The sequence below is a fragment of the Alexandromys fortis genome, unplaced genomic scaffold (genome assembly GCF_014885135.2).
Source record: "Alexandromys fortis isolate MF-2015 unplaced genomic scaffold, M_Fortis_MF-2015_v1.1 scaffold_30, whole genome shotgun sequence".
Lineage (NCBI taxonomy): Eukaryota > Metazoa > Chordata > Mammalia > Rodentia > Cricetidae > Alexandromys > Alexandromys fortis.
This window is the reverse complement of record NW_026067922.1, coordinates 649423-668196: the sequence shown is the minus strand read 5'-3', so window position 1 is coordinate 668196 and position 18774 is coordinate 649423. Positions and strand designations below refer to the sequence as shown.

At 46.4% G+C, this 18774-nt stretch overlaps 1 protein-coding gene across 2 annotated transcripts in view; it reads left to right on the top strand.

Moving 5' to 3' along the window:
* Nucleotides 1-18774, top strand: part of Klhl29 (kelch like family member 29) — a 302875-nt gene that overhangs the window by 70068 nt on the left and 214033 nt on the right. Inside the window, exon 2 of one of the 2 annotated variants that reach the window (XM_050141980.1) lies at nt 13990-14097. The exons of the other annotated variant lie outside the window; for it this stretch is intronic. The gene's annotated coding sequence lies outside the window, so the exon portion shown is untranslated. The remainder of the gene's footprint in view (nt 1-13989; nt 14098-18774) is intronic. 2 annotated transcript variants of the gene reach the window in all.

The following is an 18774-nucleotide window of genomic DNA, read 5'->3' as shown; positions in this document are numbered from 1 at the left end:
AATAAATAAATAAATAAAATGTTTCTAGCTATACTGAAATGGTGAGTTATAATCCCAAGACTAATTACTATGGCTATGTCAAATAAATTAATTAATGGGTCCTTTCTACTTTTATACATTCTGTTAATTGATCTAATTGGCCCTATGAAGTAAAAGGCATCATACTTTTTTGAGGAATACTAAGGGATGGGAGAAAGATGACTGTGTATTTGGACATAGACAAAAAATGTTAATATGCAGAATTCCCACTTAAAGCACATTAGCTTGTTATATGGCACACCGATGCATTTCTTATTGGCCCCTTGGTCACCGAAGCCTGTAAAATAGGTCGCCAAGGAAGCCAGAGGACAGAGACCAGACTGATTCAGCTAGGCCCCCTGAACACTTGGGTCCATCTTTCCTCCATTCCAAGAATCAGGAACTGTAAGCCCCTTGTGACCCCATTTCTTTGGACACACCACTGGGCTTTTGTGTCCTTTAATGAGCTCAGAGTCATTTGGAAATATGCACTGGGCTCCACAAAAGGAAATAGTAATATAATCAGAAATTATTGTATTTCAGCACTTCAGCGCTATTGCTACTATTAATGTCCATTATCACGATATTACCTGAAATGTGTTTAACAATCACAGTCACTAATCAGGGCGCCTGTCCTGGAAAATGTGCGTTCTCTCCATCTGGATCACACTATGTATTGTGTTGTTTGCTGTTTTAAATGTTTTTCAGATAATTGGAAGCTGCTACCTTAGACTTTGAAAAGCACTGTGGCGGGTGAAGCCCTGGGAGGTCCAAAGCCGGTGCCTCTATCAGAGAAATGGTGTCATTTTCATACAAAATAATTATAATATTATTCCATGATTACACGAGGGTGAGGGGTAGTCTGTTTTAGTTAGACTTTTGAAAGTAGCCAATGGAATCTCATCCAAGCCACCAGAGGTGGTGTATCCCCAGCACACGACATTTTGTACTTGTCGGAGGCTCTGTCCCCAGAGTCCTCGAACCCTTTGCTGACCATGTGGGGGCAGACACGGAGGGCCAAGGAGTTCATTCCCTGCCTGTAACTCTCAGCCAAGGACAAATGGAAGATGAGCAAACTCTTCCAACTTCCTGGCCTCTGGGATGAGCCAACAGGAAGACGGACTCTTCCTTTGCTCTCAGAGGCTCCCTGAGGGATTAGCTCGCTTGCTCACACAGTAACGTGCTCAGCTAGGGCCATTCCATGGGCTCCCTTCCCTTCTTACCTTACTTCCCTGTTGCCCTCCTTCTGCAGCATCTAAGATAACTCTCCAAAGGACGCACTTACCTCACATAGCCCAGTTCTGCCTAACGAGAGAGTCCCCCTGGCCTCCCCACTCTCTCCTCTCTCTTTCTGGAGGCATCTTGAGGATACACACCTCTTTGTGCAGGACCTTGGCAATACCCCGAAGTCTTGGTGTTTGAAGTCATCATCTTGAGAAATGAAAATTCACAATGTTTCTCTGAGTCTGGAAGGTGGCAGGCATAATTTATTTTCCCCGCCTCTTTTCTTAAGCATCACGACTCCATTCAAGTGAGGCGAGATGAATTAATCTAAGCCATATGTAAAGTGCCCAAGATCAATGCCCTCGTTCTGAACGTGTATCCATGTACTCTTAGATAATTTATGTATAATTTTAATAGATTTGTCAACAGCAGCCCTTCCTCATCTAAACAGGCTGCTTGCAGACAGACCACTTAATTTGCTCCTCAATGTTATTTTTCATACATGGTTGCTGCTCGGCCGACAGATCCCAGATGATCCCATTATAAACACATTTGACATGGCCTCTGCCAAGGGGATGGGCATACTCAAGGCCTGCTCCTGTGGCAAGCAGTGCGCCTCCCCCCCCCGCCCCTCCCACACATAACGGTCTGAGAATAGACACCCAGGCCCTAGTCACTACCCATGCACCCACCCGTGCTGAAGAGAGCTGATGTCTGTTACTAGAACATAAGGAGAGGTCGCTTGCTAGCAGTTCCCACTTCCTGCCTGTCTCTGCATGAGGGTGTTTAACTCATCCTCAAAGCAAGCTAGGGCTGGGGAGTGGAGCGCTGTGCACTGGTCATAGATGGAACACAGTGAGAAGTATCCTGGCTTCCTCATGTCTTCGTGGACAGGTCTGGGATGCCCCCATAACCTTTTAGAGGGTCCGTTGCCAGACTAAGTCCAGCCTGCCCACAGTGGTCATTTGCTTAGTAATATATTCACCATTACTTCCTTAGGTCCCCATTCTCTTGTGGTACTTCCTAAATTAATTCCCGAAGAGACAATTGCAATCTAAACCCTTGTTTCGGGGCACATGTCCCTCTGAGTAGCTCCCTGTTGGTCTTTCAAGCTCTTTGATCCCCCGATGTCCAGATTGGACCAGCACATAATGTCTTCCTGGTCCTCGTAGCCCAGTGCTCTCCCAGCATCTACCACAGTCAGTCTGACCAGCAGATTGGATGGAGGTGGGTCATAAAATGGGAGAGAGGCAAACTGGGCCTACCTCCAGCTGACATGCCTGTTTGACTCAGGTCAGGCGTCTCTGTCCCAGGCATTAGTCTGGAATGGAGACCAGAAATGTAAGGTGGTAGCTAGGTAATGCCAAGAGTACACTATTTAGGGGGAGAGATGTTCCCCTTCTTCCAAAGACTAATAGGAGAGCTGACTAATTACTTGAGCCATTTCTGTCCCTTGTGGTGACTGCCAGGAGTGCCCAGTGTCCCAACGGGAAGATGCTCTCTGGATGCGGTAATCTTCGATAGGCCCCCTTGTGACAGAAAGTGCCACATCAACTTCTAAATTTTCTCAATGGAGCACGATGTGTGTAATGTGTAATAAAATATAAATAGGCCTTTCAGAAGTATCTATGTGGTTCATTTTATCAACCTTTAGATGCGCTAAAGCCAAGTATGGTTTTATATGAATTCTAGATGGTATATGGTATTTTTATTTGCTACTTCATTGCTAAATGTTTCCTATAAAACTGAGGAGGAAAAAAAATACACAGTCCCACATATAAAAGAAGCAGATGGCTAAATGTCCCCGTGGGAAGAAGCAGAGAATAGAGAGCCCCTCCTTGCTGGGGAGGGGCCGAGGTGGAGTAGCGGGAACCTCGCTCATTAGCCATTTGCTTCCACTGTATTGGGAGTAGACTACTAGAATTCATAAGAATCTACAGGTGTCTTTGTTATTTTTATCCTTTAAATGTACATATAAATGAGTATGTATTATTTATAGATATCTTTGAATTTAGAAAGATCAAGCTTGAACAGTAATGCAGCAAGGAATATTTGATTTAATGCTCACAAGAGAGTGGAGAAGGGGCTTTCTGCAGGAAGGCTGTGATGTTATCTAGCCTTGTCTGGAGACTTCTGCTAACTCTTCAGTGGCAGTGCAAGTATGGAAAGATCCTCAGGTGGGAGAAAACACAGAGGCCAAGAACTTGGGAAACCTGAGTTCTCGTCCCACCTTTTTTTTTTTTTTTTTGCTGGCTAGCTGCGCGACCATGAGTCTGCGGTGGTGCACACTTTCCAGCAGCTGTTTCTGCTGCCCACCTCAGGACACCATCCCCGGCAGTCTGTGGTCTTGAGACCGGATGCCTTCCTGCAGACTGCCCTGGGCTTGGCCTGGCTGCATAGGTACCACTCTTAGTTTGTACAAGAGCTGTGTGGTTGGCGAGCCATCGTGGGGTGGGTATGCACGTGCACATATGTGGGACTGGAGATCAAGCCCGTGGGCAATCATTGTGCATGCTAAGCCAGCACTCAGCCACTGAGCTGCACCCCCAGCCCCACAGTTTTCTGAGAACCATGCAACCCTGCTGCCGCTTACCTGCACATGTTGGTAGACATCAGAGAAACCTAGTCAGCTTTTCGTTCTATTTTCATTTCCTCGGCAGTTCCTACATTGGCCAAGAAAAACAGCCTACTTACAGAAATTCCTGGTAATAACTGCTTTCTGATTGGGTATGGAGAAACATGCCTGTCTGTGGTTTATTTTTTTGAATGGATAATTCATCGTATCTGGATAAAAAAATCTCATAATCTCCGTAGACTTTCTTTCACAATTTTGTTTCCTTGAGAATATAGGAACAGCCTCAGATCCATTCAAGTAAAATAGCTCTTTAATGGCTGAGAAAGCAATGTCTCCCAGACCCATTGGAGGCTTAAAGGGGGAGTTCTCAGCTGCTGGTCTTCAAGGTTTAGACTCTGGGCCCGGATTTTGCTTTACCAGCTGCTGGGGATGGGGTGGGTCCAGAGGCCCAAACTGAATATTAATTAACTCTCAGTACCACTTGATATTTAGTGCTGTCATCCCTGCTAGATGGATGAAATGGGGCTGAGTGGGAAAGAAGGTGAGGCGTATGGCGTTACCTTGCTGCTCATTCGCAGAGCTGAGACGTAGTTCCAGATGCCTTGGGTCAATGGTTCTCAACCTTTCTAACGCAGCGACCCTTTAGTACAGTCCCTCATGTTGTGGTGACACACCCCCCCCACAACCATCAGATTATTTACATTACTATTCCGTAACTGTAATATTTCTATTGTTATGGATTGTAATGTAAATATCTGTGTTTTCTGATGATCGCAACCCACAGGTTGAAAACCACTATTTTAGATTCTGCCACATTCTTGCCTGTGGCATAGACTAAGCTAACCCCCTGCATCAGTGCGTCTGACACATGAAACTCCAATTATACCATGCAGCCAACTCCAGACCCTAAGTGTAGAGAAGGACTCAGACCTCTCTGTATGTCTTCAAGGATGAGAAATACATACAGAGCCTGAAGCCCTACCTACGAGGCTACTTTCTGCTAACACTCCTCCTTAAAGCTGTTAAGAAGTCAAGGCCCAGAGAGGCAGGAGACGCTGAGGGATCTCAGTAGTACCAGGCGCAGCTAAACCGTTCCAGACCCTGGGAGTGGGCTAGAAGATCACCTAGCCCTACTGTTTCTGATAGTCTCCAGCCCTCTGACATATACAAATGTGTTTCTGCTCCTTTCTGGTGCACTGGCTACATGAGTGATTGGGGTATAGACTGCAGGTACCCATAAATAACCAGGCAAAGAGTTCTCCCCAAGAAGAGACAGGCCTTAGATGAGAGGGTACCAGTGCTTTCATTAGGCCCAGACCTAAAGCATGCTTTTGCTAGGTATGAGCTCCTCTGGGGCTAATGCTGAGTCCCGGCTGGGGGTAATGTATATCTAATATTGGAGCATGGCTGTACCTCAAAGCTAAGCTGATCTTAGCCAGAGCCTGGAGCCCCTGGAGAACAGGCTAGGGGCCAGCTTGCCTGCCTGTGGGTTGCTTTTCTTCCATGGCTTCCCCCACCCCACCGCCTCCTGGCCTATTGTTTGATTTTATTCCCCAAGACTCTCAGCAAGTCTTGATTAAATGTTACAGCCTGGCCCCAGGAGCTATCAGGGGGAATCCAGGGGAGAAAGTTGTCCACACCAAACTTTAAAGAGACAGCATCCCCAAGAGCTGCATGGAGCAGGAATGGACATGATCATCCCACCTGTATACCTAGATGGGACTGGACAAAGGGGGTGCCATGTTGTCTCTCTACACAAAAAGGAAGGGAGCCCCCACCCACCCTGGTCTGCTTGGTAGAACAGCAGCTGGCCTGCCTGTCCGTGAATTAGGGATGTTGGCGCTGTCCCGCCTCCCAGGGCACTTGAGGCAGTCTAATGAGGCAGAGGAGATGCAGAAACGCTCCAAAACAGCCCACAGTGCCAGGCAAATGTGAGGCGTCATCATGAAAAGCTTAAATTTATGGGTCTGAAGGAGAAGCAACATCTGGGAAGGAATTATGGCAATTTGAAGGGAGGATGTGGGCTTGTTTGTAAGTGCGGAATCTGGAAGCGATGTCTGGTTTTTTTTTTTTTTTACAAACTAATTCGTATTCCAGTCAGAAAACTATGGTGTGACTATCTTCCAGATGTTCAAAAGAAAATTGTGGAAGATGAGTTACATCTTGGAGGCATTCTCTGTCTTTCAATAGGCTTCACTGAGCATCTAGTATATGCCAGGTGTACCCCCTCCGCTGAAATCTTTGATGCCACCATGGGCACGTCAGTAAGTCCCGTCGGCGGGAGGGGCTTTCAGTGTCCCCTCACTGTGGAGCCTTGAAGAAGCACAAAGATCCTCCCAAATCTGCCCCAGTGACAGAAACATCTGTTTAAACATGTGGTGGGGACCAAGGATGTGTGCCTTCATTGAGTGATATGGTTGGGTTGGATGTAACATCATTAATTGCCGAAGGGTTTGCGGTTTAACGGAGGAAACAATTGTTTGGGTGAATATGATCTGTAAACTTTATTTCCTGAAGTGAAGATTTATGGGAGTCTTAGGGTAGCATTATAGGATCCGTTCAAGTCAAGAGCACCCTGTTTTCCTTATCTCGACCTTCTCTTTTACCCCAGGACAAAGAGGAGACTAAGGGGAGGCTTCATGATGACATCGTGAGGGAGGAGATGATGGGGGATGGGACAGGGGAGAGGCTAGTGATGGCAGAGAAGAACTGGGAGTCTGAGATCAAGACACTGGGAAGAGCCTCTTTGTCTGGACTCCTCAGGGTCCCGGGACCAGGATGATGCTTCTTGGCTAGGAAGCTCTGTATTAAACCCCAGGATTTAGCACAACCCCTATAGCAGCAACAAGGCCCCCGAGGAGCCTGTTGCTGTGGGACTGGTGTGACTTAGCTGGGGCTGACATCACAGAATGCCAGAGTCTAGGTGGTTTTCCCATTGAAAATGATTCCATGGTCTACAAGGGTACCAGAGAAGTCCTCATTGTCCTTCTAGTATGGTGCTCTCCTGGCCTCGAGCTGAAACCCTCCCCCTGTATCCTCATGGGGAAGAAAGGGGAGACCTGCTAATGATGCTTCATCTTTAACGAGGGTACCAGTTCAAAGATTCTGTCAGCATGGGACTCTCCCCCTTATAGCCGCAGTTATAACTACTGCAGTTAAGTTCCTACCTTCAAATACAGTCATGTGGGGTATTACGGTTTCAACACAGACAGGCTTGGGAGCACACAAATCAGTCTGAATAGTAAGATGAGAGAGGAAGTGGCCGAACTCAAGCACCTGTCAGTTAAGCCAATGATAGCTAATGTGTCTGCTTAGGATTCTGAACAGTGAGTGCTCTGTGTGTCACAGAGGAGAGAGGGAGACAGGAATCAGGGTTTTCTTGACAGGTAGGTAGCAAAAGTCATGCCCTGAAATAAGGATCTAGGAATAATGTCCTTTGGCAAAACTGTCAGTTCCTGCTCGTCATTGTCCTCATCTTGATGGAGGGAGAGAAGGGCAGAGAAGTTGATCCAAGGAGGGGTAAAAAAAAATTAGTCCTTGGAGTTGGAGGAGGGTGAAAAAAATCTTACACATCAATGGCTTGTGGCTCCAAAGCGCTCTGACAAAAAATCTTACTCTTTAGAACTTAATTCCTCTTATTAGGAAGAATTTAAATGTCATTTAACTCAACTTTTGTCTTGTGGGGCGGAGGACGATAATGAAGAGAGCGAGTGGGGAACGCTGGGTTAATCATCTTACTGATTGCTGAGAACTAGAGAGAGTTGCTCACTGTTGGCAAGTGTGTGGCAGGCGGAGGAGGGGAACTCTGAAGCAGGGCGAGGTCACCTGGCCCTCCCAGGCTGGTGGGGGAGCTGTGGAGTGGGACAGAGATTCACCAGAGACTGACTGAGATGAGTGTGATTCGCTAACACCTTTAGCCTCCTTTTATTCAGTTCAGGGTGGTAGTTGTACGGCAAGCCTAGCACAACTCTCATATCCTTATGGGCAGGTCGCTGGTCATCCCGAACAAAGGTGTATAAACATCTAGAGCTCAGTTCCTGGCTTCCTCGTTGCCTTCTTGTGTGACTTGAGAGGACTCTTATTTGCCATGAGCCTCTGTTTCCTCATTTGTAAAATGGGAGATAATAAAAGTCACGGTTTTGTGGACTTGTTAGAAAGAGTAAAGGAGAAAATGTGCATGAGTTCGATTTTGCAAACCTCAAGCATCGTGGAAATTGTGTTATTCTCTTAGCATGGCCTCAGCAGACACAAGCTTGCTTTGACCAATGTATGTCTTCAATAAAGCTTGCCAGACAGGGCCTCACTAGCTGTTGAAAACAGGTAACGGATCTCATCGGCTGCCAACCCTGGACCTTAATGGAAATGGAAAATCTCTGCATGGTGCTGGGTGAACTCTCAGAACATGTTCTGTCTTTGTGTCTTCACTCTCTGTTTTAAAAGCAGAGCTTTCTGGACCCCTCTGCCCAGTGAACTGTTGTGAACCTAATGGATAAACCGGATGCTTATTTTTGTATTGGCGAGATGCCTGCAGGCTTTGGTGAGCCCATGGTTGATATTATTAATGGACGGCCTGTTCTTCTGTCTTCTTGAAAGAAAGCAAGTATGAATGAGTGTTCCCCCTACGGGATGTGTTTTGAGTGGATGTCTGAGCCTGATGCCAAGGCTGCTGGGGAACCCTGCATCCAGGCTGATAGGAGGTGGGACTGTGGCTAGGTTTCTCCTTTCGGCCTATGGCCTCCAGCTCCTTTCTTCTGTTTTCCAAGAAAGACTGAAACTCTGTTACCTAGCCAGCTGAGGGGTGCTGGACTGCTGAGTGCTAGAACCATAATTGGGGTGTATGGTCAAGAGTCAGGCATAGCTGCTTTCTGATCCTGTATCAAACAGGAGAGTCCCTAATTGGTTTTTCTTCTCTGCAGGCAGTTTCTCTTTGAAAAATTGGTGTCTTTTATAGAGACGTCAGGACTCCTAGGGCCCTTGTTTATAATTCTCTTGTCTATCAGCTTGGTTCGTGTTAGGAATCATCTGGACCTAACAGATTTTGAGTTGAAATAGTTCTCTGAGTTCGATTTTGAAATCTCCCATCATTTAACCCAAACAGCCCATTCTGGGTTCTTGTTTTCATGGTGGTCTTTGTCACTTCAAAGGCAATCTCATCTGGTAAGTCCCCTGGGAAGGCAAAGGTTGTAGATTCCATTTACAAGCCGTGATGTTTCCTGGCTAATTTTAAAAATAAAGAATCGTATGTCTGTCCTTTTGCTTTTTAATGTTATTTTCCTTAAGATTGTAAGTTGCCCTTTGGTAAGTCAATGGAAAAGAAGGGATCAGTTCGACTTGAGGTAACCAAGGTCAGGTCCCTAAGTCAGGTATGGTTGTTATCTCACCTGATGTCCCAGAGTCATTCCCAGTTCCCTGTGCCTTCTGAGATTCCACCCTGAGATGTTTTCCCAGACCAGGATCTTCAGAAACTGAAAATCATACAAAGTTATTATGGGATCAAAATTATCACTAGAGCCAGGGGTGTTGATGCATCCTCTTAAATTCAGCACTTAGGAAACAGAGACAGGAGGATCTCCATGAGTTCGACGTCAATCAGGTCTACATAGCAAGCTCTACGAAAGGTATAGAGAGAGACCCTGTCTCACAACAACAACAACAACAACAACAACAACAACAAAAGTATTTTTAGAAAAAAGTTATTCATAATTATTGAATTTTTAAAATTAAAATATGATCACCTCATTTTCCTCCTTCCTTTTCTTCCCTCCACTTCTCACGTACCATCCGCCCTACTCCACTCAACATCAAGGACTCTTTCTTTAAATACTCTCTCTCTCTCTCTCTCTCTCTCTCTCTCTCTCTCTCTCTCTCTCTCACACACACACACACACACACACACACACACACTCTCTCTCTCTCACACACACACACACTCACTCTCTTTCTCTCTCCCTCTTTCTCTTACACACACACACACATAAGCACACACATGTGCACAAAATGCCTAAATGTATAAATGTAACATACTCCATCCATTTAGCATTACTTACAGGTATGTGATTTCAGGACTGACCACTTGATGCTAGACACCCAGTAAGGGGGCTCATACCTGGAAAAGACTATTTCTTCTGCTCTTAGCATTCCTTCGTTGCCTGTAGTTTTTTAGCTGTGGGTGGCATTCTGTGAGATTTCCCACTTTCGAGTTAGCGTGTCTGTCAGTATTGTCATCGTTCAACCATATGGCTGTCATTAAGCGGCCATATTGTTGAGGTGTCATGAATGAAGCTTCCCTGTCATTTTAGGAGACAACAACTCACAGCAGACTTCCTCCTCCTCATAATGGTCCTGCCTCCTCTTCTGTAAAGGCCCCCAAATCTTAGGCTCAGTCATTGTGTTGTAGATGTGTTGGTTGGGGCTGGTACCCCACACTTACTGGTTCTCTGCATTTTAACCAATTGCTGTTTTCTGTAATGGTCTCTATCTATTGCAATGAAAAGTTTCTTTGATGGGGGTGAGAGCTATACCTGTCTGCTGGCCTAAGGATAAATATTTAGAATGCAGCTAGGAACGATGCTCGTTTAGTAAGTAAGGTAGCTGCAGTAGGTTCTCCTCTGAGCTCCCTGACCTTACTGCCCCAGGTTAGTTGGCTAGATTCTCATATCAGGCATGATTTCCCTCTTGTTGAGCACTGTTGGTCAGCGCTGAGCTATGAACACACTATCACACAGTTGTGCCATTCTGGCTCTAACTGTGATTCCCAGGCACTGTGATTCATTCTGATCATTGAAACTAGGTTTCTGATCATTTAAAAATCATTCTCTATGCCAAGTAGCTCATTAAGGCAGAGTGTGGATGGCTGAGCAGGTGTCAGCCAAGAAGAGAAGATGACGAGTCATGATCTATTGTGTACTGCTATGGCGTGGGTACCAAGGCCCTAAGATTCAAGTGTTAAGGTAATAGCCTTTATCTGTTCTCAGCCCCAGATCTGAGTGTAAGGGATAGAGGTTGGGTGGGACAAAAAATCAGCAAGAAAAGAATGATATGACTAAATAGATAAACCACTAAGACAGAATAAAGCCAGATGTGAGCTAAGAACAGCTAAAAACTCCTTAGGAAGAACACCTGGTGAGCGAATGGGTTAAAGCATCGTAACTTGGGAGCTCCTTGCTTGGGACGTGGAATGACTGTTGGCACTATTGAGTTTGTGATACTGAAGAGGGGACAAAGCTGAGGACTCATTGAAGGGCTCAGTAAACCATGTTCTCTAGTTTGAGAAATAAGAAGTGGGATCTTAGGAATTAAGTAAGTTGCCCGGTATCACAAAACCATGTGGTTATAGAAAAATTGCTGTTGTAAAGTCATGTGTTTACAGTCCCAGAGAACCTAGACAACAATGAGGACGCTAAGAGAGACATACATGGATCTACTCTACATGGGAAGTAGAAAAAGACAAGCTCTCTTGAGTCAATTTAGAGCATGGGGACCTTGGGAGAGGGTTAAAGAGTAGGGGAGAGGCAGGGAGGGGAGCAGAGAAAAATGTAGAGCTCAATAAAAATCAATAAAAAAATATGCAAAAACACCATTGAAATGGGAAAAAAAAGTCATGTGTTTAATCCTCTCCAGAAGGAACAAATAGGTGCAAATGTATCATTTGAAGAGAGTCAAATAAAAGAACAAATCACAAAAGCATAAGTGCAGTAGAGAAATCCCACAATAGCACAATATCGCAGCGTTCATAATGAGCATAGAGGTAATTACTGCCTATAAGTTGCAGGGGGCAAGAGGAGGCAGCTATTACTGGAACCTAAAGGGGGAGGGATGCCCTCTCCCTCAGCTGGTGCTGTCACTTTCTCCTGAGGAACACAGCCAGCACTTGAAGATGCAACAGGGCCCAACCCACACTCAAGCTCCTACTCATGCCCACTTAGGCTGACCCTAACCAGATGTCAGAACCATAGTGATGCCCCACATAGATCAGCTCTGCGTCTAAGGACACAGAGCAGGCCTTAAGGGTAGGAAGCTGACCCGGATGAACAGAATGTTACCAGCATGCTAGCTAACAGATCACTTCCTATCAGGGGAAGAACCTGGCTTTTGCATGTGGGTTATTCCATTCAGAACTCTCACAGCGATGGCCCCTAGAAGTGGTGCCTAACACAAAAGAGTAGGAACGCAAGGCTATCGTTGTAAGAGTAAGTCACAGATAGGTCTGTACTCCCTCCGCACTACTGTCCCTTCAGCCTCCTCTCTGCCCTACGCTGTATTCATTTGGGTAAAATTTAGAGCATGGGTGTCGTCTGGCTTGAGAGACTTGAACTACCTGGGCGGAGGAAGAGAATAGCAGAAAACCTCACACGGATTTCTGAGAGATTTTTCACAGATGTCTGGTAGCAAGGATCCTTATGCTTTTGATTGACAGTCTTTGACAGTGGCCTACAAGTCCCTCTGCACACTAAGTGCCCCCCACTCGAGCTTCTGCTGCTGCTGGAATGTCCCAGCCCCAGCCACAGAAACTCTCATTGCTCTTAAAGTGATGTCCCAATCCCCAAGACACTTCACAGTGCTTCGCCCCTCTGCCCTAGACTCCTGTGACCCATGTCCCATTCCCTTCTAATATGTCCACAAATGTCACCCCCAATGACGCTGACCTCACACATTCTATTGAAATTGTACAGCAGTTTCCAGACAGCATCCTCTCCCAACCTGTTCTACTCCATCCTTACAAATAGTACTCACCTTCTTCTAAAACAGTTTTCACCTATTAGGTTCATTGTTTGTTTCTACCCATTAGACCATGGACCTCATGAGGGGAGTGATACTTTTGTTTTGTTCATTCATGCATTTTCATTGCCTAGAAAATGGCCTTATTTGGCTTCAGGCACTCAATAGTCGTTGAATGAATTGAAAAAATAGTGAATGAATGAATGAATAAATGAATGAATGAATGAATGAGGTACTTGAGAACCTAAAATCAGTGTGACCACTGTCTTTTAGACCCCTCTTCACCAAAACTTATCTGCTCAGGATCTTTCCCAGAAATTCATTGATCTTCCAATCACCATTGCTGCCAATACCTTGTGGCTGGAGTGATCGATGTCTCCGCATGCGTCACACTGGCTTGGTGGAGGAAATGTATTCACGACTTTGGCTCAGTGTCAGAATTAAATGGTGACCTTGGCTCACTTTGCCTCCCCACATAGGTTATTTCTTAATCATAAAGGGAACACTCTGTCCTTGGGAAAAGTAATATTTCTGCCACCTTCAGCTTTCAAATGGCTATTTGATATGGCTCACGGTTGTCCCTGTCAGAAGCAGCTGAAAAAGCTTAGGTAGAGAGGATCAGCAAATGGCCTGTCGTGTCGTCAGAAGCTGGCCATGAGGTGGGATTCGTTTTCAATAACTTATTTACCTGTCCAAATCCTTCATACCGCATTAAAGCTTTCTCCGGCTAGCCAGGACCCTGGAGTGTTAAGAGGAAAAAGGAAAATCAATTGATAATGATATATTCCATTAAAAAAAATGTATTGATTCCCAGGTAATGACAGTCCTGCACTTTTGCAGGGAGGATGCCATTGCCCGTCATGGCGATGGCTTTCTCATACATTACGTTTGAAAGAGTGCACAAGGAATCACGCTGTCTTCCCATAATAGATAGCCTCTTCCTAGTAGGTATTAAATCTATATTTAAAACATTTCTCTCCAAGGATTCCATTCTTCACCTCCTCAAGGTTCTCTTCCCCATTGTCTAAAAGAAGTAATGATTTGTTATTGTAATTCTGGAGTTTATGGCCTTTTTGGCATTAAAGACCAGAATTTCTTGGGGACTGTTCCTTCTGAATCTGCTCTGGGTGGATTAGGTGGGAAACAGTGGCATCTTTCTTACTCTTGTTCTGTGGTAATAGATCAGCTATGTGGATTAGGGGAGCCTGTGTGGAGGATGTGAGGCCACTGCTCACTGTACCCCATCATCTGGGTGTGCTATGGCAGATTTTGGTACCCTTGTTTTGAGGGGGTCCACAGGAGGATGGTCAACATCAAGGAAAACCTTGAGGCAGAGACATTCATTAAGGATGGGGGTCCTTTAAGGTACTGGAACTCAAAATTGATAGTTCACACAAAGCGATGGTCGTTCCCCACCCCAACCCCATTCTTTTCCCTCCTCTCTCTCTCTCCAGACTGTCTGGCTCCCTCATTATGCCCATGCTCTGCTAAGTGCTGGTGGCCGTCGAAGCTTTTGCATCCTGGGGACGAATCCTGAGCTCACCAGAGACGGACGGCGCAAGGTAGGTCTCTACATCACAAACCTGGAGTAAGGGGGACAGCCTGCCTGGACAAAGCTGACCGGAGGCTGGGCAAGAGGGAAGTGGAACTGCTGGTCCCTTACTTGAAGGCCAATGAGAGTTTGACCACAGGTGTCTGACCTCAATCTTGAGCATCTGTAGGGAGTTAGATCTGGGGATGACCAGCAGAGACATGACCTTGAAGTACCTAAAACTGTTATTGTTCTTTTTGGAGTTTAAAAAAAATTTCAAATCTTACAGTTCAGTATTTTTGTTACTACAATTTATGATCAGAAAAATATTATGTGTTTTAAGAGACTACCTGTCAGAGCTGAGGGGATCACTCAGTGGTCGAAGGAGTTCTTACCATACACAGACCCGAATTTAACCTCCAACACCAAAACAACCCCATATGTATACATATGTGCAGATACATATAGAAAGAAACCTAAAATCATATAAATGATGTAATTCTATAGAGATAAAAATTCTGGTATCTTTCCCCATGTGCGTACATAAAATGGGTACATAGGTCTGCATGCACACATACGTGGGATCACACTCTACCTACTACTACTTGTTAAATGCTGTTTTGACTCAACTCAATGTTAAGGCAGCATTTTATCTCGGTGATTAGAAATCTGTATCATTGTCTACCAAAGCTTCCTCTTTTAGGTATTATATACATATACATAACCTACTTAATGCCCTAGAGGTGGACTTTTAGGATATTTTGAATCATCCACTGTAGCCAGTACCACAAAATACATTTCTGAGAATGTACTTTGTATAGCTATTTATTTCCTGATGTTAAATTTAGAGAGATCTGGCCTTACATTTAGATTCAAGCCTGTCAATCCAGTTGCGAGTGGGGGTGGTGGTGAGGGGCAAGTTGTGGCCTACCTGATGATATCATAGATCTTAGGACAAGCAACTGCAGCACTGTTCTGTCCCCTGCCAGAGAGCCAGGCATCGCATGCCGGTCACCGTGATGAGGCTGCAGCTCGACTCGCCAACACTCACACAGTTGTTACCACTAAAAGGGAAGACCTTAGCCCCCGATGGAGCAGGCTGAGGGTGGGGTGGGAGTGCAGGGTTTCAGGATAGCTAGTACTCAGCTGGTCTTGCCCTATGTTCTTAAGCACTGATAGTCAGGAGGCTTATGCCTGGGACCAGCAGATGCTCTAAACTTAGCTTAGAACGTCAGGCTGACCTGGGTTCCTTCCATGTCGGGATTCTCTGTGGGTCAGAGAGCCTTGTCTTTGGACTCAGTGACAGTGCCGTTAAAGATAACACATTATTCCAGGATTCTTCACAGACACAGATTAAAAACACTGTGCTTCTAGGATCCCAGGCTATAGGTAGCAGAGACTGTAATTAGGTGGTTAGAAGAGGCTACAGGCTGGGCCTGGATTAGATGCCACTGTGAAGGCACCCACTACCCAACTATGCCTGGGCAGCTACTCCCCATCAATAAAGAAGGCAGGGCACAGAGGAAGGCTAACGGGCTCCTGCACAGAGAGCTGGTGGGCTGTTGGCATGAACCTGACAGCCCCTCTGGCTGGGGACTGGGTTGGAGAGATGGTCTTGTCCATTGTCATAGATCTTGTGAGATGCTTGACTTCAGTGGCTGTTGCTTGGGGGCCATCTCCTTCCCAGCAAACAGAGGGTATAAAGAAGAAATTTGAGGGTGTGCTTCACTGAAAGACAGCTTTCATTTGGGTGACTCTGCCAGGAAGGAAGGGACTGAGGAAGGCCTGAAGGAGTGATTTTTGGTTCCTCAAATGATTATGCTGAATTTGATTCTTCTTATTCCCTGATGCCATCACAGGGCTGGGATCATGGGACTCGGCTTTGTCCCAGCTTGGGGTAGTCATACTAGATTCAGACTCGGGGAGGAGGTTGATTTGACAGTTCTCACTAGGCATAGCAGACAAAGTGCCCCTTTTGAGGGATTCAGTATCTGCCTGCCCCAAATGGGTGTCTCTGTAGTGGATCTTTGTCTGGTTTACCACTGTCCAGTTCCTGAGGGGGAGGAACTGTCTCTAAGGCAACTCTGAATTACACCTGTGTACATCCCACCAGCACAAACTCAGAATCCATCCAGGGCTGTCGCTGTGAGTTCCCACCATATATGGGCCTAACACCAGATATGCTCTTTCTATGTGGTCAGGGTACCCGCTAATATCCCCAGAGGATAAGAAAAAATGCTGAATCCCGCTATGGCCCCTATTGGCTAGTAGAAACACTCCTGGACCAGGCAACTGGGTCCTGGTACAAAACAGGCTGATTCAGGAACAGTGCTTGGAGAGCTGCTGCCTTCTCTCTGAAACTGGACGGAAACCACCCAAGAAATAAGAAGGGTCCAAGAAGCGATGGGAGAGAAGGCTGTCATTTGTGCCGCTGGGCTGGTGAGCTGGAGACCCAAGTCTGTGCAGAATTGGAGATTTGGCTAAGAATGGTAGGGACAGACCTCTGGGCTCTGGAACAGGTGCCAGTGCCAGTCTTCCTTGGCACTGAGGCCAGGTCTACGCTATATCCCTTGTGTTTGTCACTGGGACTGTGGAACAATCTCTTGCAGTCTTTCTTACCCCCCTCCCCCCGCCTCCCCACCACTGGCAAGAAAAATGCCCTACAAGTTCTGTGTCCTCAAGATCATAACACACGCCTCCAGAGCGAATGTGCTGTTTGTGTGAGGGCCCTGGGCGTCTGCACTCACTGTGGCTTCACTGTCCCTAAATCAGCTGTGCAGACACCCTTCCGCCACACTCTATCCCTTTCCAGCCTCCTCTCTCCTCTCTGTGGAGCCTCATTTCCATGAGGCATCCAGTTCCTCTTCCTCTGCACTGGATCTTGTCCATCTCTGTTAGATCTCCTGGCCCCTACCCCAAGGATGGGCCGTGAAGACATCTCCGTGGTGCTGTGTCCACCACATTTTCTCAGCCATTTCCTCGTGTTCTTGCTGCCTTTCCTGGCCCTTTCTGGGTACATCCATAGCCACCTCCCCTCCTAGACGTTTGAGCCCTTGAGAAGGCAGTGTGCTCACGACCACCATCTGGACACAATTCCTCATCATGGCCTTAGCTGGCCCCGACTCTGCATGGCGTATTCTTGCATGCTCTCTTTCTAGGGCTTCCATGCCTTTCCATCAAAAGTTTCCCCAGGACTTCTGTGAGGTCCCTGCTATTTTTACAGAGTCATACAACCTTGCCCTCCCTGGCTCAGGGAGCAGCAGATCTCTGGCTCCTCTTCCTCCCATTCCCTAAGGCAGTGAGTGCTTCTCAACCTTCCTAAGGCTGCCACCCTTTAGTACAGTTCCTCATGTTTTGGTGACGCCCCTCCACCATAAAATTATTTTGTTACTACTTTTTAACACTAATTTTGCTACCTTTACAAATCGTAATGTGAATATCTGATCTGCAGGTTATCTGATAAGTGACTCCAAGGGGTCACGACCCCATGGGTTGAGAACCACTGCCCTAAGGTTTTTTTCCTCCTGCTTTTCTCTCTCTCTAGTGCCTTCTGTTCTTTCCACCTCAGCTGTGCCGTGGACTTGGCACCCAGCTTGGGTCTCTGTCTCTGCTTCCTAGTTATTTGTCACTCCTTGAGTTAAGCCTGTCTAAAATAACGTCCCTTTGTTCCTGTCTCCTGTGGGTCTTATTGGGGACTCCTCAGCACTCTGCATCCCCTGGCTGTGTCTGTATCCTCTGCATTAGGGCCCCGCCTTCTTTCTCTTGCCAGTACAGAGTACCTAGTCTGTCCTTTGCTCCACAGGCCCAGCACAGGGCCCGGCCGGTATGCGAGTCTAGAGATCATACCAGACACTGCAGAACCACATAACCTGAGGGCATGAGGGGACACTGAAGGAAAGGGTCAGTCGTGCCACTTGGCCAGCATCGGTGAGCCTCAGGGCCCAGTGTCATGGCCCAGACAGCTTTAGCAATCTCGAGGCCTGGGTCTGTCCACCAGGGGTTCTAATTGAATTGTTCTCACTAAATGGGTCTCTGGCTTGAGCTGCTGTTCCCAATTTAAACTGCCATCTACTACCTGGGCCATCAGAAGGCAGGAGAGACCCTGCGGGGAACCAGAGAGCTTGGAGCCTCCATGTGCATAGGAATTTCTCTTAGCCGGTGACAGGCGGGGTGAAGGGGCACATCCCAGTTCCTTCTGCCTTCAAAACCTCGTTTGTCACTTAGGCTAGAAATAGCTTCTCCAGGAACCTCAGGGTTTGTTTTTGTGTCCACGTTTGACTTTTTAGTGCCCTTCCTTAGCTTATAGGCACCCTTGCCAGTGGCCAAGACTGCTGGGAACAGTTGGGAGTTTGTCCACTTTGTGAAGACAACTCTGGGCAAGCCCAACCTGGACTCTGTGGGGTGCCTAGGATGGAACACTTTGTTTTTTTTTTTTTCAAAATTTGGGGGGAAAAAGACTAGGCTCCTAGTAGTTTTGCCAGCATTGCTCTAGTAAAGGACCAGATGTGTGTACTTTTGAGTGACCTTACTCTTAAATTTGTGGATCTTCATCCACTATAGGTAATTTCCCCCATAATTAAAAACTACTCAAAAGTGGGTTTTAATCTATTTTGGTAGTGTATGCCTATAAACCCCCAATACCAAGGAGGCATAGGATCTTGAGTTGGAAGTCAGTCTGGGCTGCATATCTGGATACTGTCTCATTATA